This window comes from Hyperolius riggenbachi, chromosome 12 (genome assembly GCF_040937935.1).
Source record: "Hyperolius riggenbachi isolate aHypRig1 chromosome 12, aHypRig1.pri, whole genome shotgun sequence".
NCBI lineage: Eukaryota > Metazoa > Chordata > Amphibia > Anura > Hyperoliidae > Hyperolius > Hyperolius riggenbachi.
In genome coordinates, this window is record NC_090657.1 from 153,497,854 (window position 1) to 153,523,574 (window position 25,721).

The 25,721-nt window shown below is 44.9% G+C and overlaps 1 protein-coding gene across 1 annotated transcript in view; it reads left to right on the forward strand.

Annotated features, from left to right (window-relative positions):
• The first annotated feature begins 9,224 nt into the window (after nucleotides 1-9,224).
• The window catches only part of LOC137541285 (BPI fold-containing family C protein-like), a 166,271-nt gene continuing 149,774 nt past the window's right edge, over nucleotides 9,225-25,721 (forward strand). The window contains exon 1 of the mRNA XM_068262523.1: nucleotides 9,225-9,240. The gene's annotated coding sequence lies outside the window, so the exon portion shown is untranslated. The remainder of the gene's footprint in view (nucleotides 9,241-25,721) is intronic.

Here is a 25,721-nt window from a genome sequence, read left to right on the forward strand (position 1 = left end):
ATTGATAAAAATCTTCGAGCATCATCTTCAACAGTAGTACAGATCGTGAAATAGACAGGGTGGATAGCCAAATACTACTTACTTTGCTATTAGATAGATAACTTCCTTCTAAAATGGTATTTGTAGGTTTATCAATTTACGATTAGTACATGTATATGCAAGAGCAGGAATTGCGATGGATGCAAAACTAATTTTTTGTCAGATCTGATGTGATACTACCATATATGAAAGTTGCACATTATATTTCCTGCTGTATGTTATCTCAATGCTTCAATAAAAGTATTTGAAAAAAAAAAAAAAATCCGTCGTGTAATTACAGTGTATCTAACACTGTAATTACTGTGCGCATAGAAGGAGCCCGGGCAAAGCATCTTTGAATCTGCAGCCGGGCTCCCTATTGGTCCGCTGTCTGAACCAATAAAATGGCTCAGACAGCGGACCAATGGGGAGCCCGGCTGCAGATTCAAAGATGCTTTGCCCGGGCTCCTTCTATGCGCACAGTAATTACAGTGTTAGATACACTGTAATTACACGACGGATTTTGCGGCGAGAGGCGGCGGGTGATCGGCGGCGGTACGTATGACGGGAAACCTTTGCAGAGCTGCGCGGGGGCTTCTAAACGGTGCGGCGACCCGACGGGTAGCTCTGGGGGTCTCCTTATTAAAGGAGACCCCCAGATGCTGCGGTGACGACGTGCGTTAGCTAGTTTAGACCGGCTTTTTGCAGGTCTAAGCTATCGCTCATGTCTGCCGGGAAGCATCGCTTCCCAGAGACATGATAAGGATAATTGGATTCCGTGGTAAGAACTCGCTGGGCGATTATATCGCCCAAGCGAGTTCTTTTCCGCCTGGGGGGTCTAAAGTTTAATTAGATTAGGCGATGCCCCCATCGCCTAAGTTAAGAACTCGCCAGTGCTTAGCGCTGGCGAGTTCAGCAATAGAAATGGCCCTAAGGATTCTTGATGGTCACTCCAAGCTACTACTCTACATATGCACCAGTTTATGCAAATATTCCTTGCATTGGTTTTGCTAAATCTGCCCCACTAGCCTTAAATGTTTAAAGGAGTCATCAATAAATATTAACTACCCCCGATCTACTTACCTGGGGCTTCCTCCAGCCCCTTGCAGCTGACATGTCCCATGCTGCAGCTCCCCTCTCAGCTGCCAGCCGGGGTCCCCGCACGGTGCAGAGAGCGACCTCGGGGCTGTCCTCTACTGCGCCTGTGCCGCTGTCAATCAAGTCCACGTTTTCCGGACTGTACTGCGCAGGTGCAGTAATTCTGCGCCTGTGCAGTACAGTCTGGACAACGTGGACTTGATTGACAGCAGCGCTTGTACAAGCGCAGTAGAGGATGCCTGGCGAGACACCAAGCGGGGGCCGGTGGCTGAGAGCGGAGCTGCATAGTCAGTATCTGCCCATTGTAAAATCTCTCCTCTCCCTGATTTACATTCTAAATTTCTGACATTTATCACATAGTGACATTTTTACTGCTGGCAAGTGCTGTCAGTGGAAGGAGATGCTCCCATGGTCCTGACATCACACTGTGGGAGGGATTTCACCACAATATCAGCCATACAGAGCCCCATGATAATACATTTGTGAAAAGGAAAAGATTTCTCATGGGATGATTGGGTTGAAGTTCAATTCTTGGTTACGGTTTTTCATTAAGTTGCACATGTACACAAACCCTAAAGTGCAAAAAGTCTAGAACCAGATCTAGATGCCAGTGCTATATACTGTACATACATACTACTGATAATATTATTGTCACAGGAGGCCCTAGTGGTCAGACCTCAAATGGCCTTCCAAACGGTGCAAGTTCACGGATCGTGCAAACTCTGGTCGCAGTCAATGCGCAGGAACCGTTGGGAATTAGCTGCAGACAAACCAGAAGGGAGCCTGTGAGATACGGTAATTACAAAATACACACTAATTCAGGGTATAACTGCCACCACCTCGGTTACCATGGGCCTGAGGAGCCCGCTGACTGACTAGTCCTGCGAATAAAAACGGTTAAACACACTCTATTCTGTCTAGCCAACAACAACCAATAGTAGCGTCTCTTCAGAGACCCGGGATCAGTTCTGTGCGTGCTGAATAGTAGGGTAGCTAGAACAACAACTGACGATAGCGTCGGTTTATTGAAAGCAATATAAATAATTAATATATACAGACAATTATTAAAATCAACAATTATTAAAACAGTAATAGCCAGTATGCAAAAATAAAAGAAGGGAGAAAAAATACTTAGCTCCTGGAAAGATGTCCTTTAGTGGGAAAACTTGTAAAGTTCTTGGTTTCAATCAAAGTTCAGAGTTCAGACCAGGTGGATGCCAGCATATCCTCAAGCTGGCACAGATGAGTTCAAGATGTTTCAGGGTGGAGGACAGATGCCCGCCTGCTGGCCAGGTGCTTTTGATGAAGCTGGTTTGGGGGTGTGGCAATGCCGGCCCCCTCTGAGTTACCAACAAATGACAGTTCATTCCCTCTGAGAGATTTTAGGGCTAAACTTATGAAATGCTGTAACTCCTGAACCATACACGTTATATTTAGGGGGGTAACAGCTTCATACTTGTTGGAAAATACAGATTAATATGACATCAGACACGGCTAAGCCAGCGGGTCAGACTCCTGAGAAGATTCATATCTCGATAACCGGACGGTCTATCCCAATGAATTTCATATCAGCACGATGGCCAGATTTTACCGAACAAGACGATATGAATTTTATAGCTGGGCGACATACGGTTTTCGTATGCCGACAGGAAATCATACCACCCATGCTTTTCTTATGGCCCGTGCTCGGTGCCGGATCGGCTGGCTTTCTATGCCCCCCCCCCCCCCCCCTGTGGAGCCAGCTTCCTGGTCCTTTTCATGGGGACATCTGCTGTAGGGGGAATGAGCTAGGCCCTGCAGGGAATCCAGCCACGTGCGACATTCCTGAGTGGTGAGGCGTTCAGGAGGGGTGAGGGGACTGCTTTGGCTCACAGGGGAACAGATCTCTGGATTTAAAACAACACAAAAATGTCATTTTCGGATCGCTTGCACGACTGCTCAGATCCGACAGGGAGCGATCAGGAAAGCGACTGTGAATTCTCTAGATTCACCTGCGTTTCTCACGGCTATTCCATGACAATTATTAATGGTTTATTTTGCAGTATAGCATGCAGAAAACATCAAATATCAGAATTACCAGATACTAAGCTTGGATCTGATAACATCTGGATGTTTTTCAGGCAATGAGACTTTTCAGAGAAAACCAGGGCAGTTAAACAGACACATGGGTGATGCCTGCCCAACCGGTTTCTCCCTAACACAGCAAAACCCATTGTACTGTTCCTGGTCATTTCAGTACCACATGAGAGACACAAGTAAGGGTAATTAACAGCTGATTAATTACTGTGCATTACAAAAATATAATGACCAGACCGTGACTAGAGATTACTGTGTAATGTGTTGGTTTGCAGACCTCGTTAGGAAGCACTATCAAATAACTTCTGAGTTACATGGCATGGCACATGTATTATGCCAGTGGCTTGATAGTGTAATGGTTAAGGTCCTTGCCTCTGACCTGGGTTCGAATCTGGTCTCTGCCTGTTCAGTAAGCCTGCACCTATTCAGTAGAAGACCCCCTAACGCTGCTATCCTTGTGGCTGCAGCTCTGGCACTTTGAGTCCGCCAGTAGAAAAGCGAGATCTAAATGTTCTGTGTCTACTATGCATATCTGCATGATATACAAGCTAATGCGAGGGTCATATTATCTTTTTCTCTTTTTTCAGCTCCTAGAAAACCTCCCATACACACTGCTGACCATCTTTGGATTAGGTTCCTTTACAGATATCTTGATATAGTTTTTATCATAACATCATCAATCCATGCCCATTGTACCATCCTAGATGAAGGTCATTTGGGAAGGGATGACTGTCTCCTGTACCAACTTCCTGGTGAATATAGAACTGTGGTGACGCTTGCTAATTCCCATATGATACAGATGAATACTAATGGATGATGTAAGTACATAGTTCTGCTGGTACAGAACATGAGGATTAAAGGCGTAAAGTCACAGTAACACCCTAACATAGAATGTCTAGATACTGAATGTTAATTTCTAACTCACTTTTGTAGATAATACAACAGATAATAGAAAAGCAAAGCAACAATATCCCCATTTAACTTTACTCAATATGGGTGCAGGCGCTCATGCACACTACCCTACTAGACTAATTAACCCCTTGTGTCACCTATACTTGGCCTTGAGATTCATGGACACCCGTAAAGGCTGCGGTCCATTGCGATTGGATGCAATCATTAGGGTGATGCTATATAGATGCATTGAAATGTTGTTAAAATAGCACGGTTTAGTGAATCAACCCCATTCAGTGGTACTAACCAACAAGGTCCATAATATTGCTGGGTAAGGTAGGAGAAACTATCAAATGCATGTGTCAGTAGGCCTTACAAACTAACCTATGATGGAATAATAAAACTCAATAACAGGCAGACCCTAAATATCCACAACCTCCCAGGTGGAATGAATATAAGGGTACATTAGTATTTCTTACCCATTCCTACAAGGGTTAAGAGTAAATAAACACACTGACAGTCTGACACCAAGGAAAAAAATGTTATATTCTTTTTTACCAGTAAAACATACCCTTTATTAAACATCTTGGGGTTGATTCACTATAATGCTGGGAATACACCATACGTTTTTTTCAGCAGATAGATGGTTCGATACATAATTTCCGACACGTCTGATCTTATTTTCGATCATTTTTCTGATTGATTTCTCATAGACGTTAATGGAAATTGATAAGAAAAGATAAGACAATCGATCGAAAATAAGATTGGACAGTAAATCGACTGAAAAATCTTAGCATAACAAATAGCATACCTTATCAGAGTTAACATGCCTTATCAGCATAGTGAGCGCTACAAACTTATGCCTGCTAATTGCCAATGACGAGAGCTCCACTTGTCCTGCCCTGAGCCCCTGCAGGTACAATCACTTTAAAGGACATTATCCCCGCTCTATGATTGGCCCAATAGGCTGCCTGTCCAGTTTCCTGTGAAGTGACAGGCAGCCTATTGGGCCAATCAAAGTGCGGGTATAATGACCTCTAACGTGATTGGGCAGGGCGAGGGGAGCTCTCGTCATTGCCAATTAGCAGGCATACGTTTGTAGTTCTCGCTATGCTACTCTGATAAGGCACGCTAACGCTGATAAAGCATGCTAAATCTGATAAGGCACATTAACTCTGATAAGGCATGCTATTTTTTATAGTGAATCAACTCCATGTGCCTCTACCACCTTCATTTAGGTGACAGAGCCCTCTGCCAAACATCCAACCTCACTGCATGTGCTTACCTACTGATCACACTTTTTTCTTGAATAGTGACATTCTCAAAAGTGCCCTGAGCTCTATACCAAATATAATGCCAATAGCATGTTTTGCAGTTTTGCAATTAACTCATAAATTTAGCATCATAGAATGTAATGCAAAACCTCATAATTCCAGTATTGAAGGGACCCTGAGCAGACGCCATGGGTATGCATATAAGCATACCCAGGTATATTTGGTAAAGAGGATACACGCACCAGGCCCTTATCTTTGCTCTCCTCTTCCGCAGTCATTGAATCGGCGACTCTGAATTAAAGTCGCTCTGTGACCCACAACAGGAAGACTGCGGGTCCTCTCTGCGCATACGCAGGCTTACAGACTTTTACAAGGGAATGAAGTGACGGAGTGGGAAGCAGTGGGCATGAGAACTCCATGCCTGCTCTCTTTGTACAAAGGAGTTCACCTGGGGTATTCTTTAACGTTATCTTGCAATGAGAGGGATATGGAGGCTGCAAGGTGTATTTCCTTCTAAGTAATCCAAGTTGTCCAGTTGACCTGATGATGATTTCAGTTTCACTAGTGTCTAAATCACCCACATCTTTAGTCAACACCTGATCTGCATACCCATTCAGTGGTTTTAAGAATTAGAGGCGGAGGATCAACAGGACAGTCAAGGCAATCTACATCATTTAAAAAGAAATATGGCAGCCTCCATTTCCCTTTCAGTGCAGGGTCACTCCAGCTCTCCAGTAAACAACAAAAGCAAAAATACTGTTTGTACCATTGAAAACAGCCTCTAGTGTAGTGGTAATGAGTACGTAAGTAACCATAGATAGATGAAAGTCACGGGTCTGAACTAGACAATTTAGCTCTAAATTACCCACTTATCCACTCATTATTAAGATATGGTCATTGGAAGTTCCATTGATAAAGAATATGATGAAAATGATTTGTTTATAGTTTGTCATTGTGCCCATGACGTTGATAGTTCTTCTCACGTGTCTTTTGATTTTGCTTGAGAGCATGTTCCAAGCTTGGGCAAAAGTTCAATAAGCAGGTGCCGGGAATGTGTTCAGGCTTCTGACAACACCCAATAATGGAATGAGTCAGCAGGAATATGTTAGGAATTCCTTCGCTCCATTTAACATATCCAGGTCATGAACAAGACACAATGACTGTTCAGTTTGTGCCTGTTATAAATTACTGTTGTATACAACCTGTTGCAGTAAAAAAAAAATAATGATACCCGTTGCTGCACATGTTTCTCTAGATACTTTGACCTTTTCTATTACATGTGCACAAAGATGGATTAAGATGTAATGGGGCCCTAGGCAAGGTAGTAGATTTGGGACCACCTTTGTAGTCTAGTCTCTTTGGTAAGCTGAATTGGAGAGAGGTCAGAGAAGGTGGCTGGTGGGCCCCTTGACACCCACTAGGGCCCAGGCACCTGCCTAGGTTGCCTGGTGGATGATCCTGCTCTGCATGTGCCCAGGAAGGTTGCAAGGATTACAGAAGTTCCAAAACACTTAGGGCCCATCCGCACTAGTAATCGCAAAATGCTATCGCTTAGTGCTAGCATTTTGCGTGGGTGATTTTACTGTGATTCGAATGGTAAAATCACTGTACACTCTCCCAATTCCCAAACCATTGTGATCAGCGCTTTTTTAAGCACTGTATCGCGATCACCTCAGAATCATGGAAAAATGCTCGAAACACGTTTTGTGATTGCTGCTAATCGCGAATCACCCATGACAGGAAGCAATGGCGGCAGTGCGCTCACTGCCATTATATTTGTATTGCGCTAGCACTTTAAATCCCCCGCTAATTGCCTGAGAGAAAACAGGCCCTAATGATGGGACAGTTGTGCTACTGACCATATAATGGCCCTTATTCAATTCACTTTTTATCAAGTTTTCTCCTAGCAAGAACATAGAATAATTTTGGCAGTACTTTTTCACCTACTTTTTGTTTTGCACATTTTAAGCTGCAAAAGGCAGAAAAGTTATTTAAATAGAAGATGAAAAAGTATCCCCTTAGGAGAATAAGTGAATTAAAGGAAACACGACAGATCAGGGGAAAAAAAATACTGTATATACATACCTGGGGCTTCCTCCTGCCCCCTTCAGACTGAGGGGTCCCTCACCATCCTACTGGGCTCCCTGGATCTTGTGCTAGCTGCCCAGTTAACTTAGAGAGGCAGGGGGTAATGCAAATGCATACGTCCCATCGTACTTCCGACGCCAGGAGCGTTCTGCGCCTTCACTGTAGGCAGAGCACTCCCGACCACAGAAGCGCGACTGTGGCTGGAACTGACTAGAGCTAACTGGCGGACTTAGCCACCTGGCAGAGGATCAAGGCAGCCTGGGAAGACAGCAAGGAAGCAGGCCCAGATTTAGATCACAGGAGCCTATAGGCACAGATCTCCTGGCACCCTAGACTTTTCCTTCCATGAACCTGCAAACGTCTGGTAAATCACACAACAAGTGTGCTGGCTGGCCCAGCTATCACTTTTCCCTTACTTACCATGCCCTTCATAGGTAGCTACAGGTGCCCTTCAAGGACTTCCGAGGCCAAATAAAAAAAAAAAAGTTAAATACCTGCATCATATTTGAAGGCACGGAGGACACCGTCCACACCCTCCATGCCATTCCGCTGGGTCCCCGCTGCCTCGGAACTCCTTTAAGTGTTAGGTAGCCAGAGGAACCTCAGTATTAGGTTGCTAGAGGTGCCCCTGACTGAAGGGAGATCTCAGCAGTGGAATGCTGAGAGCTGCTTAAAGGAACACTATAGATTACCATGTTTTTTTTCAATTGACACAGGAATTGTTTGGGAAGTGCTGCTAAGTACTTGCGTATACATTTCACTGGCAACCTCTGTTTACTGTTATCAAAATACTTTCACACTTTACTGATGCTAAAACTGATGAAAGGAGAGCAGAGGAAATGTAACTTGTTAAAAACATTTGTAATTGTCTGTGACAGCACAGCTTTTCATACTCTTTTTACTTTCAGAGAAAAATACTCTGTAGTCTGATATGCAACTCTGGCTGTGTATTGAAGCAGACACCCCTTTTGCAATTGATTTGTCCCAATATAGCTAAATCCTTCACTCAATAAATGAAAGCTTTTGCCTCTGATATTTAACATGAAAAGTAGGAAAATGTTTACACTGCTACTTAAAGTGAACCTAAAGCCTAGAAAAAAAAATGAGATTAACTCACCTGGGGCTTCCCTCAGCCCTCTGCAGCCGATCGGTGCCCTCGCAGCTCCGCTCTGACGCTCCAGGACCCGCCGGCGAACACTTCCGGTTTGGCCGTCACCGGCCGACAGGCATGGGAACGCGAGTGATTGTTCGCGTTCCTAGCCTGTATATCACCCCCTATGCTGCTATTGCGGCCAGGACACCGCAATAGCAGCATAGGGGGCGATATACAGGCTGGGAACGCGAACAATCACTCGCGTCCCCATGCCTGTCGGCCGGTGGCGGCGAAACCGGAAGTCGTCGCCGGCTGGTCCAGAAGCATCGGACCGGAGCTGCGAGGGCACCGATCGGCTGCAGGAGGCTGAGGGAAGCCCCAGGTGAGTTCATCTCATTTTTCCCCCCAGGCTTTAGGTTCACTTTAAACATTATTTACAGTTACATAGTTATTTGTGTTGAAAAAAGACATACATCCATCGAGTTCAACCAATTTGTACATTATCATTTTAGAACACTTGGGTATTGATAGTGTTCCTTTAAGTAACCTCTTATTTACGCTTTGATTATGACTCTGAATAGGGAATAAGGAAGCGTGCCGCCTCTCCATCATCAGGCACCTGTAGGCACATGCCTACAGTGCCTTATAGTAAATCCAGACCTACAAGGAAGCAATCAGCCAGAGGACTAAAGGAAGCCCCAGGTATGCATAATTTTTTCCTTTCATTCAGGTAAACTTTAAATTATGGGCAGTAGCCCATATGCAATTCACTGCTCCTCAGTTTTCTCCCAGGATATAATATTTCATCTTTTTAAAATAACTTTTCAGCACTTTGCAATTGAAAAAACACCAACAAGTAGGTGAAAAAGTACTGTCAAATTTATTTTCAGTGTTTTCCTCCTTGCTGGAGGTTTAAAGGGCATTTTATTGATAAGGTGTGAAAATATCTCCTAGAAGAAAATGTAGGAGAAAAGGTTAATTGCATATGGGCCAATGTCTGTATCAGGAGTGTGAATAAAAATCAGTGCCCCCTCACTACAACTTTAAACAAAAGCCTCCTTTCCTCAAATAATTGTAGGTCCTACCTACCAAACAAACTGCAATATAATAAAATCAACAACATAACTACTCTTTTAGAATCTTAGATTACGCAGGCATGCCACCCAAATAACAGTTAAGCACTAAGCAGCATGTTCCACTAAACAACATAAATAAAGATTTACGGAAGCAGGAAATTTGGGCGCATGAGGCAGGTGGACAAAAAGGGCGCCGCCATTCACTCCCATAATAAATATCGTTTAATGGGCGCCCAACAGGAAAAAAGGGCGCCGGAGAAAAATAACGTTTTAAAAGCGGCGCCCGGAGACTTTTAATGTTTTATAACTGCTTCTCATGATTACCCATTATTTAAAGAGAATCTGTATTGTTAAAATCGCACAAAAGTAAACATACCAGTGCGTTAGGGGACATCTCCTATTACCCTCTGTCACAATTTAGCCGCTCCTCGCCGCATTAAAAGTGGTTAAAAACAGTTTTAAAAAGTTTGTTTATAAACAAACAAAATGGCCACCAAAACAGGAAGTAGATTGATGTACAGTATGTCCACACATAGAAAATACATCCATACACAAGCAGGCTGTATACAGCCATCCTTTTGAATCTCAAGAGATCATTTGTGTGTTTCTTTCCCCCTGCAGCTATCTTCCACTGAAGTGTCAGGCTGTTTCTTCCTGCAGAGTGCAGACAGCTCTGCCTGTATGTAATTCCTCAGTGTGTGAAAGCCCAGCCAGCTCAGAGGAGGATTTATCCAGCTTGTAAAAGATAATAGAACAGAGAGAAGCTGCACTAATCTAAATATCACACAGGCAGTGTGCAGAGAGGGGCCTGGATGGGGGAGTTTATAGCAGAACCACAACACTGAAGAACTTGGCAGCCTTCCAGACACAGGCCTGACAAGTCTGACAAGAGAGAGATAAGTTGATTTATTACAGAGATGGTGATAGTAGAACGTGCTGCAGTAAGCCAGAACACATTAGAATAGCTTTTAGAACTTGTAGGATGATACAAAACAGGATGCAATTTTTGTTACGGAGTCTCTTTAATGATTTATAATTTTTTAAACACTATTTTTAAACGAAAAACAGTACAATATTTTTTTAAAACATTACTTTTAAATGAAAAACTGTACAATTTTTTTTTTTGTTCAAAACATTTTTAAACGAAAAACCGCACTATATTTTTTTAAAACGTTATTAATGCTTATCACAGGGGGGGGTCTTAGGTTTAGGCATCACAAGGAGGGTCTTAGGTTTAGGCACCACCAGGGGGGTCTTAGGTTTAGGCACCAACAGGGGGGTCTTAGGTTTAGGTACCACCAGGGGGGTCTTAGGTTTAGGCACCACCAGGGGGGTCTTAGGTTTAGGCACACCAGGGGGGTCTTAGGTTTAGGCACCACCAGGGGTGTCTTAGGTTTAGGCACCAACAGGGGGGTCTTAGGTTTAGGCACCAACAGGGGGGTCTAAGGTTTAGGCACCAACAGGGGGGTCTTAGGTTTAGGTACCACCAGGGGGGTCTTAGGTTTAGGCACCACCAGGGGGGTCTTAGGTTTAGGCACCACCAGGGGGGTCTTAGGTTTAGGCACCACCAGGGGTGTCTTAGGTTTAGGCACCAACAGGGGGGTCTTAGGTTTAGGCACCAACAGGGGGGTCTAAGGTTTAGGCACCAACAGGGGGGCCTTAGGTTTAGGCACCACCAGGGGTGTCTTAGGTTTAGGCACCAACAGGGGGGTCTTAGGTTTAGGCACCAACAGGGGGGTCTTAGGTTTAGGCACCACCAGGGGGGTCTTAGGTTTAGGCACCACCAGGGGGGTCTTAGGTTTAGGCACCAACAGGGGGGTCTTAGGTTTAGGCACCAACAGGGGGGTCTAGGGGTTAGGGATAGGTACAGGGAGGGTTCTGTGTGAGAGTAGGGTTAGGTATAGCTTTAGTAGAATTCTTATTCATGTTTTATAAAACGTTATTATAAATTTCACTTTTTAAACAGGGAAGATTACCGTTTTTAAAATTGCCAATTTCATACACATTATTTCATGATTTATAACTTTATAAAACATTATTTTTAAACGAAATATAGCACAAATTTTTTTTAAACGTTATTCATGATTATCGTTTAAAACCCTGCGCCCTTTTTTCCTGGCGCCCTTTTTTAACGTACGCAAGATTTACCCCCAAAATAGCACAATTAGCCAGCCTGTATCCCTTTACAGTATGATTAAGCAGCATGCCCTCCCCCGACAACTTAAATAGCATGCATGTAACGAAAAAAAAGCGATGTAATTATACACAGTGTCCTTTTACACAACATAATTAAGCACACAACCCTACAAACATCATACCTATTCAGTATTTCCAGTCAAACAGTCCCTTTACAAAACATAGTTAAGCAGCATGTCCCCCCAAGCATCTTAATTAGGCAGATTGTCCACTTCAGACATAGGGCTTGATTCACTAAGACAAATAGCATGCCTTATCAAAGTTAGCACGCCTTAACAAAGTTAACAGGCCTTATCAGAGTAGCATAGCAAGCACCACGAACCCGCAGGGGCTCAGGGCAGGACAAGTGGAGCTCTCGTCATTGCCAATTAGCAGGCATAAGTTCGCTATGCTACTCTTATAAGGCATGTTAACCTTGATAAGGCGTGCTAACTTTGATAAGGCATGCTATTTGTCTTAGTGAATCAAGCCCATAGTGTTTACTCCCAAACACTTATTTTTCATAACTGTACGCCAAGTAATTTTACCAATCCATTCTCCACAGGCATTTTGCAAGTTAATAAATTATGTATGTAAAGGACAAGAAAAGCGTGCACCTTCCGTCAAAACTTTGGTACATTTATTGATCCAAGCTTACAGCATCAAAACGTGGTTATTGGAGATTACAAAAAACAACAAGGGAAGAGGTGTACCTCATACATTGTGTGGCAGGTTGCTGGTGCTGGAGGTGGGAATAGGGACAACGGTGGGCCTAGCGACAGCCGTTTCGCGTCCACACAGACGCTTGGTCACGCTGCGTTCTTGTCCTTTACATGTGCATGTATGTTTGTGCCACTATCAGCATCACCTCTCACCAGTAATATCACGATTTAAAGGGGAAGTGCCACACTCTTTCTTCTACCCTTTGCAACAAAGAGATAATAAAGTATGCATCCTCTGAACACTTTACCCTGTCCTACAAGCACAATTATTATTATCGTTACCATTAATATTATTATTGGTAAATTGAATTCAATTTTTAGCAACCCTAGCAAAATTGAAAGTACAGTCATTTTTTTTTTTATTTTTTATTTAAAGAGTAACTGTCAGGCTGCAAAAGCTAATTTAAACCTCTATTCTCCTGTGTTAAACAGTTTAGAAGGAAGCCAAAAAGGCAATACTGAAGTTAAAAATCTCTCTTACTTTTGATGTGTGCTGACAGCAAGGCTCTGTATTCCCAAGCCCTTAAAAAGGACGAGAGGCCGCATACCATACAGCAAAGCATTCTGGGGCCCTCCCCTCGGCTGCTAGTGAGAAGTTAGAGGCTCAAGTTACAACAGCATGTAATGCTGGGCTGCTCACAGCACTGATAAATCTCCTGGCAGCAGGGGCGGACTGACCATTAGGGCACTCGGGCACGGACCGAGGGCCCGTGGTCAGGGGGGCCCGCCACCCGCCAGAGAAGCCTGACCAGGAGGGGAGACAGCCAGTGAAGGAGGGCAATGGGCATAGCAGCGGAGAAGGGGGGAAGTTCCCCCCCCTTCTCTCACCTTGGGGCCCCCCTTCCTGGCTGTCCCCTCCGTAATCTGTAATGTGTCGGACAGCTGGCAGCGGCTGACAGCGGGCGGAGACGCTGTTCAGCCACCGGAGGGATCGCTGATTTGTGTGCAGCTAGTCTGGGCTTGAGAAGCCCAGACTAGCTGCACACAGATCAGCGATGCCTCCGGTGGCTGAACAGCGGTAAGTCTCCGCCTGCTGTCAGCCGCTTCCAGCTGTCCGACACATTACAGATTACAGAGGGGACAGCCAGGAAGGGGGGCCCCAAGGTGAGAGAAGGGGGGGGGGGAACTTCCCCCCCTTCTCCGCTGCTATGCCCATCGCCCACCTTCACTGGCTGTCTCCCCTCCTGGAGAGTGGAGACACCTACAAGCCTGGCTGCTTATACTGGGGGCACTTATAGACCTGGCTATACTGGGGAGACCTATACACCTGGCTGCATATACTGGGGAGACCTATACACCTGGCTGCATATACTGGGGACACTTATACACCTGACTACATATACTGGGGGCACCTATAAACCTGGCTATACTGGGGACACCTATACACCTGGCTGCATATACTGGGGAGACCTATACACTTGGCTATACTGGGGAGACCTATACACTTGGCTACATATACTGGGGGCACTTACAGACCTGGCTATACTGGGGAGACCTATACACCTGGCTGCATATACTGGGGAGACCTATACACCTGGCTGCATATACTGGGGGCACTTACAGACCTGGCTATACTGGGGAGACCTATACACCTGGCTGCATATACTGGGGAGACCTATACACCTGGCTGCATATACTGAGGGCACTTATACACCTGACTACATATACTGGGGGCACTTATAGACCTAGCTACATATACTGGGGACACCTATACACCTGGCTGCATATACTGGGGAGACCTATACACCTGGCTATACTGGGGAGACCTATACACCTGGCTATACTGCAGAGACCTATACATCTGACTGCATATACTGGGGGCACCTATACACCTGGCTGCATATACTGGGGGCACCTATACACCTGGCTGCATATACTGGGGGCACCTATACACCTGGCTGCATATACTGGGGGCACCTATACACCTGGCTGCATATACTGGGGGCACCTATACACCTGGCTGCATATACTGGGGGCACCTATAGACCTGGCTATACTGGGGACACCTATACACCTGGCTACATATACTGGGGACACCTAAAGACCTGGCTATCTATACAGGAGACACCTATAGACCTGGCTATCTTAACTGGGGACATCTATAGACCTGGCTATCTTAAATGGGGACATCTATAGACCTGGTTATCTATTCTGGGGACACCTGTAGATTAGGCTACTTATACTGGGGACACCTATAGATCTGGATACCTGCACTGGGAAAACCTATAGACCTGGATACTTCCACTGGGGATACCTTTTGACCTGGTTACCTATACTGGGGGCACCTATTTTGGCGGAACTGCTGCCAGATTAACTATTTTTGGGGAACTGCTGCTCTCAGATTAAGTGTATTTTGAGAAACAGCTGCCAGATTATGTGTATTTTTGGGGAACCGCTGCCAGATTGTGTATAATGGGGGAACTGCTGCTCTGCTTCCAGATTCTGTGTATTTTGGGGGAACCACTGCTGCTACATGTATTTTTGGTGATCCGCTGCCAAATTATGTGTATTTGGGGGAACCGCTGCTGCCAGATAACGTCTATTTTAGGGGAACGACTGCCATATTATCTGTATTTTGAAGAAACCTCTCCCAAATTGCATGGATTTTTGGTGAAATGCTGTCTGAACTGTGCCATAGTGTTTCCCCCCAAAATACATGTAATCTGACTTCCCCGGCAGACCTTTTACACCACTGCTAAGGTCATGTATATTTTGCCCCACCCATGACCACGCCCACATTCTGTTGCGTGACCACACCCATTTTTACGCGCGGCGCAGGGATTTTTGTCAGTGTACGATATCTCAATATAACATATTTACTGTTGTCAATAAATGATTATATCTTAGTCTGTAAAAATATAATGTGAAAGGTGGGAAACACTGGTATGGGGGCCCCATAATCTCCTATTGCCCGGGGGCCCCATTAGTTGTCAGTCCGCCCCTGCCTGGCAGAGTACACTGCAGGAGTCCGCTATTGTTCCTAGCCACATGGCTAATTAATATTCACTGCACAGTAGTGTTATTCATTACAAGCTTTTTTTGTGAGTGGACTCATCAGGAAGCAGGGAGGATATGACATCACAATTGGCTTCATAGGAGACAGACAAACATGGAACCTGCCATGAGCTGTCAGGAGCACCATTCTCTGAAAATATAAAGATTCTGTGAAGTACAAACGTGGACAGTGAAATGCATATGTAATGTAAGTACAGCCAATATTTAGCTACTGATATATGTGTTTATTTTCTTTGAGACCTTATACCTAACAGCTCCTCTTTAAAGCAAACCTGGCCTTAAATAAACGTAATGCACGATCTCGCGTGGCTGAATGGTCGCGTAACTAGTTAGCATGGCGGGGAGGAACAAATTTCCCATGATACAGTGGGACAATGCCTGTCTAAACAGGAAGAAAGCAACAATAGGGGTAGAGACAACCGGACGCCTGACTCACAAGAGAACAAATATGTTCCTGCCCCATGCTACAGTGCCTGCAATTAACGTGCCATTAGAGTGGAAAATTTTAATAACATAAAATGTTTAAAAATGTTATTGATAAATAGGCAAAACCACATACTCCAGGCCTCTCTGAGGACTTGCATTCTTTTCCGTCGAGCGGGAAGGATGGTGTGGCTGTAGAGTGGAGTTTCTTGCACCACACATTTTTTTCAGGCCTACAGTGGATGCAATTACAATGTTGTTGTAACGATCTGTGCATGCAGATTGTTAGCATGACAAGACAGGAACAGGAGATCACCTGACAGAAAATACTGAGGTCTGCACCATGGATTTGAAAGTGAAAATGTGTTTATTTACTGTTGTGCAATTTAGTAGTGCAACACACACACACAATATGCATACAGTCATGCAGTCAGAAACACATGGGGCCATTTGCAATTCACTTTTTCACCTGGGTTTCATCCCAGGTGATATTTTCAAAACTTGTCATAAAATGCCTTTTAAACGACTAGCAAGCAAACAAATACTTATAATTTTGACAATAGTTTTTCACCTACTTGTTGGTACTTTTCCCAGTATGGCATGCTGTGTAGAATGAAGTCGTTAGCAACGTGGCACGTTTCAGTTTTTGAAATGTTGAAGCTTTTGCAATGTACAGTTAGGTAGCGGTGAGCAAAAATTACGCCCATGCATAATTACGCATTATAATATGCAATTACGCATCGGAATCGTAACGCGAAATTTCTGGGGAATAGCATAACTAATTTTGTAGGTAATTGTTACCATTCTAAATTTCGCATGTATTTATACGTAATTTACGCGTAATTTTATGCCGAATTTGGCGGTGAATAGCAAAGCTCCCATACATGCTATTGCTACCAAAATTGCTACATATATTAAGAAGAATAGTGGGTGCTAGTTACAAAAATACTGTAATTGTTCAAAAAGATCTTGTAGTTTTTGAAAAAAATCGATTTTAAAAATACCAAAAAAATGGTTTTAAACTGTCATTTTTTTGGGTTTAAAAACCATTTTTCTTTACATTTTTAAAATCAATGTTTTCAAAAAGTACAAGGTCTTTTTGAAAAATTATTCTTTTGATTTGTACCCACTAATCTTCTTAACATATATAGCAATAGCATGTATGGGGGCACAAAATTATGCGTAAATTCATGCATAATTACGAATGATTATACAAAGGCAATTGAATTACGAATTTGTAATAACGGATAGGCATAATTGTATAATTTTTCGTAATCGTAATTAGCAGATTATGATCATCACTACAGTTAGGTTCACAGTGGTCAGTTGCATAACTCACGCGTTAGAATGACTGGGAACTGCAATGGAGTCTGGCCATAGATCTGTTAGGCCCCGTTCACACTTGCGGTTTTGTCAAAACCGCACCGGATGTCCGGACCGCACCGGAGCCGGACCGGACCTGATCCGTACGGTTCCTATCCGGATCCGGTCCGGATCCGGTCCGTTTGCATCCGGTTTCCGTGCGGTGTGAACACGGTTGCGGTCCGGATCCGGTTTCTTAAGGAGATACCATCCTGTAAATACCTGGGGTCTGGGAGGTCAGCAGATGGCGTACGTTAAAAAGGGGCGCTGGGAAAAAAGGGCGCCGGGTTTTTAACGATAAGCATGGATAACGTTTAAAAATGTATTGTACTGTATTTCGTTTAAAATTAATGTTTTTTAAAGTTATAAATCATTAAATAATGTGCATTAAATCGGCAATTGTAAAAACGTTAATCTTTCGTTTAAATACTGAAACGTATAATAACGTTAAAAAAAAAAAAATTACTAAGTAACCCTCCCTGTACCTACCCCTAACCCCTAAAACATATTGTACTGTTTTTCGTTTAAAAATAATATTTAAAAATGTATAAATCATTAAATAATGTGTAATCATGAGAAGCAGTAATAAAACATTAAGTCTCCGGGCGCCGCTTTTAAAACGTTATTTTTCACCGGCGCCCTTTTTTCCTATCAGGCGCCCATTAAACGATATTTATTATAGGAGTGAATGGCGGCGCCCGATTTGTCCACTAGCCTCAGGCGCCCGAATTTACTGTTTCCCAGCAGAAGGGTCTGGGGTCATTGTTGGAGACAGGTGGACGTGTGGAGACCATCCGTGGATACAGAGACTGCAGTTGGGCCCATGGATCCAGGCATTTTTTACTCGTAAACCTGGGAATTCTCTCCTTCCTGTTGTTCACCTCCTCGTTATCAGACATCAGACATGTTGCTGCCAAAACGAGCTCCAGCATGAAATCGCTGCTGCCCCACTCTTTGAACGCTGGGCCCATGTGGTCCCCATCCAAAATGCATAGGAAGTGGGGTAGAACGTCCGGTTTTTGTAGCCAGTGTGTTGTGCGCTCTCCGGCTCTCATTGCTTTGTATTGGCCGGATGGTGCAGTCCGGCTCCGCTCCGGATACGGCTGCCGGAGGAGCCGGACCAAAAAATAGCGCATGTTGGAACGGACGCCGGAGTCCGGATCCGATCCGGATCCGGTCCGGCAGAACGGACGCATGTGAACGGACGCATAGGCTTTCATTGCTATTGCCGTGCGTCCGTTCCGTCCGTTCTGCAAGCGGTCCGGCTCCGGCACGGCGATTCCGGACGGCCACCGCTAATGTGAACCGAGCCTTACTGTGAACAGGCCCAGAGAGTTGTATGCCACAGAAAAAATGAGGTTTCTGCTATAACTGCATAAATCCAGGTGGAGACCCAGTCTTCCTTTCTTGCTGGCCACAGAGTTGTATGTGCAGTGAGTTGATCTGCAGAATCATTCTGTAACGCAACTGACCACAGGGTCTCATAGATAAATTTCTAATGACACACATTTTTTGTCTCTGCAAAAGGGGACGCAAATAACATTTTTTTAGGCAGGAGGCTACCTACAAGGAGAGGAAGGGGGAAGCATCTCTGGCCACCTATACTACAAGGGGTACGTGACTTGGTAACTTGGGCTGGAGCACTTTACAGGGTACATCATGTCACAGGCTTTCTTCTGAGAAGCTTACAATATAATCCCTACTATAGTCATAGTGTGATGTCCAACATGTTGTTATTTTTATTATGTATTTGTATAGCACTGACATCTCCTGCAGCACTTTATAGAGTACATAGTCATGTCACTGACTGTTCTCAGAGGAGCTCTCAATTAGGTATGGTTGGAAATGCCGATCTCCGATTCTAGGGAAAATCCGATTTCAGCCAATGCCAATTTCCGATTCCACGGATTTCCGATTGCCAAGTAGCTGTTTTGGTATTCTCTGACTGGCCAAATACTGTTTTTGCAGTTGTTTCAGCATTCTCTAATTGCTCCAATGATTCTGAATTATGTGATTGATCTGAAATTAATGAGTTTTCGCCGAATTCTGCTTTCCGCTTTTCGAGTTCCAATTTGGAATCCGATCTGAAATACGAATTACCGAGTGGAAATGCAGAATTCCCAACATATTTCCGGCACAGGGGCCAGGGAAACCAAAAGACTGCACAGTTGATGGGAAAGCCAACTGATTGCACAGGGGACAGGGAAACCTACTAACTGCACTGGTGGTGAGGAAATCAACTGGCTGCACAGGTGATGGGGAAGCCAATTGACTGCACAGGGGAAACCAACTGACTGTACAAGGGATGCAGAAGCCGAATGACTGCATGGGCGCTGGGGAAGTCAACATATTGCATGGGGATAGAGAAGCCAACTGACTGCACAGGGGCCTGGGAAGCCAAATAACTGCACAGGTTGTGAGGAAACCAACTGGCTGCACAGGTCATGGGGAAGCCAACTGACTGCACAGGGGATGAGGAAACCAACTGACTGCACAGGGGATGGGGAAGCCAACTGACTGTAAAGGTGATGGGGAAGCTAAATGACCACACGGGCTCCGGGGAAGTCAACTGACTGCATGAGGGCCAAGGAAGCCAACTGACTTCACAGGGGCCAAGGAAGCTAACTGACTTACCAGGGGATTGGGATACCAACTGACTGCACATTTGGTCCTGCCCATGACCCGTCATTACCTCACCCACTTTCCAGTGCATTGACACACCCATTTTTTTGCCCCGGTAAGCTTAGCACTCCACAGGTTGACAGCTACCCCACCAGTGGATCCAGCACCTGCATAGCACCCTCAATTAAAAAATCCTGAAGCCGTCCCTGAGCATAGTGTCTGAATCACACACCTGAAACAAGCATGTAGTTAATGCCGTCACACTTCAGTCAGAGAACATGATCTGCATACTTGTTCAGAATCTATAGCTACAAGTATCACGAGGCAGAGGATCAGCAGGACTTCCAGGCAATGTTTAAAATAAAATAAATATGCCAGCCCCCATATCCTTCTCTCTTTAGATGTGCTTTTAAGCTAACTTACTTGCAGAGAATAAAATCTTTCAAAATCAAATGGGGCATATCATCACAGAACTAGTTTTGCAAAGAGACATCCTCTGTTATCTCTAACCACAATCACTTATGAATTACATGCATAAGGAATGAATTCTTGCTGTACTTGCTAAGAATTTATACCTAGGCGGTTGTATAAAAATCCTGGCTGTTGATGAGCAAGAGATGCATACATACAACTGACTGCACAGGGGATGGGGAAGCCAAAAGACTGCACAGGTGATGGGGTAGCCAACTAACTGCACAGGTGATGAGGAAACCAACTGGCTGCACAGGTGATGGGAAAGCCAACTGACTGTACAGGGGATGGGGAAGCCAACTGACTGCACGGGGATGGGGAAGCCAACTGACTGCACAAGTGATGGGGAAGTCAACTAACTGCACAGGGGATGAGAAAGTCAACTGACTGCACAAGGGATGGGGAAGCCAACTGACTGCAGAGGGGATGGGAAAGCCAACTGACTAATTTTTTAAAAAAAATTGTATGTAGGAAGATCAGTGTGTCTTTATGAGACCACATCAAAAATAGTTTTGTTTAAAAATCAGTATCAAACTTTATTATGTCAAAAATCACAAAAAGTTCTGTTAAAAGATCTGTTTGTCAAAAAAGCCCAGACAGAGATCTTCACAAAATTCACAGTTCAAAGATTGTACAATTTTGAACATCAGGAAGTGCTTTGTTGTATACAGTTTCAGACAGTTTGACCCTTCCTCAGGCCTTTGCAAAGCATATATGAATCAGGTGCGGGTCGATGACTGGACACACGCCCCAAAGATGGCTGAGGAAATTAAAAATAGGGCATCTGTTTCGACCAAAAGCACCTAACTACACAAGTGATGAGGAAGGCAACTGATTGCACAGGTGAGGGGAAGCCAACTGACTGCATGGGGGAATTGGGAAGCCAACTGACTGCACAGGGGATGGGGAAGCCAACTGACTGCACGGGGGAATTGGGAATCCAACTGACTGCACAGGGGATGGGGATGCCAACTGAAAGCACAATGGTGGAAAAGCCAACTGGCTGAACAGGAGATGAAAAAGCCAATAGAGATGGTTGGAAATGCTGATTTTTGATTCTGCAGAAAATCTGATTTCCGCCAATGCCGATTTCTGATCATTTTCCGATTTCCGTGTTCCAGTTTCTGAGTGATTAGTGGCTTTTTGGTCATTTTTTGCATTCTACTTCTGAGTTGACTCTGCATTGTCTGATTGGTTCATTGCTTCCAACTTCTGTGATTGGACTAAAATTAACAAATGACGCTGATGCAGTACTTCTGCAGAAATCCGATTTCCCAGTTTTGTTTATGATCTCCGAGTTCCAATCGGAAATATGGATTTCCGATCAAAAATGCGAAAATTAAAATTCAGCAAAATTTGAATGAGCATCCCTACTCACAATCTAATCTCTGCTATATGTATAGTGAGCAGGGCATTATTTTTTTTTTAGTTTTGCCGTTTATGTCCATGGTCTGTGAATTACATCATTGCAAAGTTCATGTACATTTGGCCCTGCCCATGACCATAGTTCCCAACTGTCCCTCTTTTGGAGCCCTGTCCTCTTTGGAAGCCCTGTCCCTCTTTCCTCCTCATTTGTCCCTCTTTCAGGATTTTGTCCCTCTTCCTATGTAAATACAGTATATATATATTTCTCTACTAAAAATGTGTTTGATTGACTCTAAAATGTATTCACATCACATCCTTTAAATTTATATATTACTAATTTTAAAATGTTTATATGAAGGAAAAGGAACCAGTCCAGGATAGAAAGGACCAGTGTGGTTTGAATTATAAAACAACATATTTTTCTTATGAAATCTTTATGGTATGCGTGACTATGGGTGTGACGGGGCGGGATCAGGGGTGTGGAAGGGGTGTGGCTTAGGTGTCCCTCTTTCTCATCTCAAAAAGTTGGGAGGTATGCATGACCCGTCATTACCTCGCCCACTCTCCAGTACATAGACACACCCATTTTTTTGCCCCAGCATGCATAGTGCGCCACAGGTTGACATCTACCCCACCAGTGGATCCAGCACCTGCGTAGCACCCTCAATAAAAATATCCCAAAGCCGCCCCCTGACCATAGTGTCTGAATCCCACACCTGAAACAAGCTTGTAGTTAATGCAGTCAAACTTCAGTCAGAGAACATGATCTGCATGCTTGTTCAGAATCTATAGCTAAAAGTATTAAACGGCAGAGCATCAGCAGGACTTCCAGGCAATTTGTATTGTTTAAAATGAAATAAATATGTCAGCTTCCAAATCCTTCTCACTTCAGATGTGCTTTAAAGAACAAGTGACACTGTAACGATTGTGGAACTTTCTCCGTGATCAGCGCACAACGCGTGCGCTGATACGGCGGAAATCCTCCACAAGCGTATATTTGCAGGCACCCAGCAAAAGGTGCTACACGCCCGTAGAGGGAAAATTCCTGTCGGCAGATGGCGCTGGGGAGTGCAGAGGAATCAATCCTCTGTACCTCCACAAATGCCAGACAGGAATTTGTACGAAGCGCAGAACGCAATCGCAAGAGAGGCGATTGCGAATGAGAACGAGCAAAGGGACAGGTTGTATGTGTGTGCGCCAACCTAGTCGCCACCCCGCGACAGTGCACACACAACAGCAGATATGAAACAGGAACGCGATCGCGAGAGGTGCGATCGCCAGACGTGACACAAGGCAGATCAGAACAGAATACGAGGTTAGCAAAGGCACAGCAAATAATACAATGAGGAGATACAGAAAAATAACAAACGCTAGCTAACCGCGAACACCGCACTCATTCGCAACAGTGCACGCGATTATACGCGGTCTCCACGTGATAAGCACAATAGAGAAAAGCACGCCTAACTAACCATTAACAGACAAACATGAAACAGAGGACGCGAGCGCTTGCTTAATGGTTACCTCACCGAGCCTCCAGCAAGCGGTCGTAGCAGACAAGACAGACACACGAAAACAGGGACAAGCGAGAGATAGGATCCACAGCACTAGCGAAAAGTGGCTAGCGCGATCCCAGGAGACAGAACAGAAGGATCCCCAGCGCTAGCGAAAAGTGGCTAGCGCGATCCCAGGAGACAGAACAGAAGAGATAGCTGGTAGCAACCGCTGCACCAGCTATACTCCAAGAACAGAGATCAGAACCATTTCCTGTCGACCACCGCTGGGACAGGACAACAGCAACAGAACAAACAAACAGATAAACAATCCTAACTGCACTAGGGAAAACCTGCCTAGCGCAGATTCAGGAATTACTCTAAGCTGATCTTCAAACAGAGAGTAAGGCTGACACCCCACCAGGAGTGTTACATAGGACGAAATCCTTATGAACAGCGAAGCATTGTGGGAAAGACATAGTACACGCCTCCAATGAATGTGGCCAGGCAATTTGCATGACAACGTATGCAAATTCCTCTGCAAGCACAAGCTGCAAAACTGACAGAAGCTCTTCTTTCCAGAGTCCTGCAGCATGCAAACCTACACAATGGTCAAAAGGCTGCCTGCCTGCACAGGCAGCTGAGCAAATCATCACAGACACCCATGCTAACCTAGAAATAGAAAACACACATATAAGTAGAGATGTCCCGAACGGTTTGCATGCAAACTTATTCGTGCGAACATCGTGGGTTCGTGTTCGTGATTGAACGCAAACTTTATGTGAGTTCGACCCGCCCCCTATACTATATCATTGGGCTAAACTTTGACCCTCTACATCACAGTCAGCAGACACATGGCAGCCAATCAGGCTGCACTCCCTCCTGCCCTCCCCCCCCCCCCTTTATAAAAGGCAGCAGTGTCTGCCATTTTCTCACTCAGTCTGCTGCTGTGTTGGTGAGAGAAGGGAGAGAGGTTGCTGCAGAGATTAGGGAAAGCTTAGTTAGGCTCTTGTTAGGCCTGTTAGCTTGCTCCTTGCTGATATTTATTGCTAAAAAGCACCCCAAAACAGTTCTTTTGAGAGCTAACATTCTTGTGATTTTTTTTTTTGTGTGTGGCCCACTGACACTTGCATATACAGCCCTTTCTGTCACAGCTAGCCCTTGCTAATTGCTATACTGTGCCAGGCCCAGCACATTCAGTGCCTACCTTTTCACTGCACCTGTGCATGTGACAGCTGCACATTTGTAATACCAGTCCGTGCATACTTTTCACTGCACCTGTGTAACAGCATGCAGTTTTATATACCAGTCATTGTATACCTGTTCACTGCACCTCTGTGTGACCGCATGCTGTTTTATATAGCAGTCACTGCATACCTTTCACTGCACCTGTGTGACTGCACATTGTATTAGTCAAGTCAGTGCATACCTTTCACTTCATCCCCCCAATATGGACAAAACAACAAGCACAGGCAGAGCCAGAGGCAGGCCATCCAGCAGGTCTGTTCGAAGTCATGCTGTCGTGATTTCGTGTGGCCCTGGACCAAAGTGCAGTGTTCAGAAGAAGGCATGTGCCATCAACCCCCAATATTGTCAGGACGTAGTTGACTATTTACCACAGAACACCTCATCTTCCTCAGCTTCCGCACGGAAGCGTGACATATCTTCCTTCTCCTGCTCTGATTCTGGCACCCCACTTAACACTCCGTCAGCAGCCATCACCAAAGTGCCATCATCCCAGGGCTCAGCGGTGTGGAAATTTTTGTGTGTGTCTGCCTCAGATGAGAGCAATGCCATCTGTACTAATTGAGCCGTGGAAAGACCAAGACCCGTGTAGGGACAACTACCTTACGAAAGCACATGATGAAAAAGCAAAAAACTGCAATGGGATGACCACCTGAGGACATGCAGCACACAAAAGTGAAGCCACACACCGCAGTGCCGCAATTATTTCTCAAAAAAGGCGATACCCAAACTGTACCGTGATGTTGAAAGGCAAGTGGTGTCATCTCTGGCACACAGCGTTGGGTCAAGGGTCCATCTGGCCATGGATGCCTGGTCTGCAAAGCACGGTCAGGCCTGCCCGAAGACTAAGTCAGTCCCCACACACAGCATCTCTGCCTGCTTGCCGTGTGACTGCCCGCCCTAAGACTAAGTCGGTCCCCACACAGCATCTCTACCTGCAGGCCACTTGACTGCCTTCTCCGCCACCACCAACAGGGTCCAGGACTCCAGGTGGATTTCTGAATTTTTAAGTCCTCTGCTAGCAGCGGCCGCTATAATATTTTTTCTGGTGCGTGTACATGCCTGCCTAATTTTTCTGGCTGCACTGTGGCTGCAACAACAAAACAAAAGGCATGTACATGTGTCAATTCTCCTTCGTGATCGTTACCTTCGTTATCGGTGAAGGGGCTTACGTATCACAATGAAGCAATGACCGGCTATATGAGTCTGTTGGGGGG